The following is a 1,180-nucleotide window of genomic DNA, read 5'->3' on the forward strand; positions in this document are numbered from 1 at the left end:
AAACCCTCAGAAAATGGTTAAATCTGTTTTACTGTACAAGCATCTGAACTATGAAGACTCTGTGTCAGTGACTGATGTGACCCTTGTTCCACAAAAATCATTTCCTCCCTTCGAGAAAAAGGTCCAAGAAACAGTGAACCATGACCTGTAAAGAAAGAAAACAGAAAATGTATTAGCCATGACTTTAATTCCTCTTTTATCAATAAAATCTCCAAAGTTTTGAACAAATGACATGGAAATCAACTGAAGCAACTTTCAAAATCAGGCCCCTCACACATTTTACATGGAGAAAACCTAGCCTGACTCCTCAACTTCAAACAAAGGCTGGGTTACCTGCTGAAAGCAAACATCTGAATAAATTAAACCAAGGCGTTAGAACTGCAAGGTAGATCACGATCTTTACTGTATTCCGATTAATTAAAAACATTTTTGCACGATGAAGGAAAGCTAAATCAAAGAACCCACTTGAGCCAGTGAAAGGGGTGAGGTCTCTAATTACCTTTCATAAAATTAAGTACCAAAGTTTAGATCCAACTGGCTTGTAAGTTGTATCTCACTTGTAAGCCTCCCTCTGTTGGTTAACGTTCGTTGTTCAAGTAATATAGGTTGTAGCCGTGTTGGTCTAAGGATATAGGTAGGCGAGGTTCTTTGGGTAAGTCTGATATCTTTTATTAGATCAACTCAAATAGCTGGAAAAAGTTTTTGCACGCTTTCAGGTACAAAAACCCTTTGTCAGGCTGAGGAAACTACCCCAGATGCTTCCTCAGCCTGATGAAGAGTGTTTGTACCTGAAAGCTTGCAAAGAAGAATTGCTCCAACTATCTGAGTTGGTCTAATAAATGATATCAGACTTACCCAAAGAACTTCGCCTGCCGTGTTGAAGTAAAACAGTTGCCTGACAACTCTCATAGGATCACAGAATCGAAGGACCGGAAAGGACCTGCAAGATCATCAAATCCAGTCTTCTGCCATGGGCAGGAGGTTATGATGAATGGAAAAGGCCAGAAAATTTCCTATAAACTAACCAGTTCATTCCTGCGGTGCCCAGGGACAAACCTAAAGCCAGTTTTGAATATCAGGACAGAGATCCTGAGCTCTTCAATGGGGAGCCCAAGAAGGAGAAGCACTAAAACAATAGTCAAGGTGACCCTGATAATGCTCATCAAATTAGATGAGAAAT

This window comes from Alligator sinensis, unplaced genomic scaffold (assembly GCF_000455745.1).
Source record: "Alligator sinensis unplaced genomic scaffold, ASM45574v1 scaffold1283_1, whole genome shotgun sequence".
Lineage (NCBI taxonomy): Eukaryota > Metazoa > Chordata > Crocodylia > Alligatoridae > Alligator > Alligator sinensis.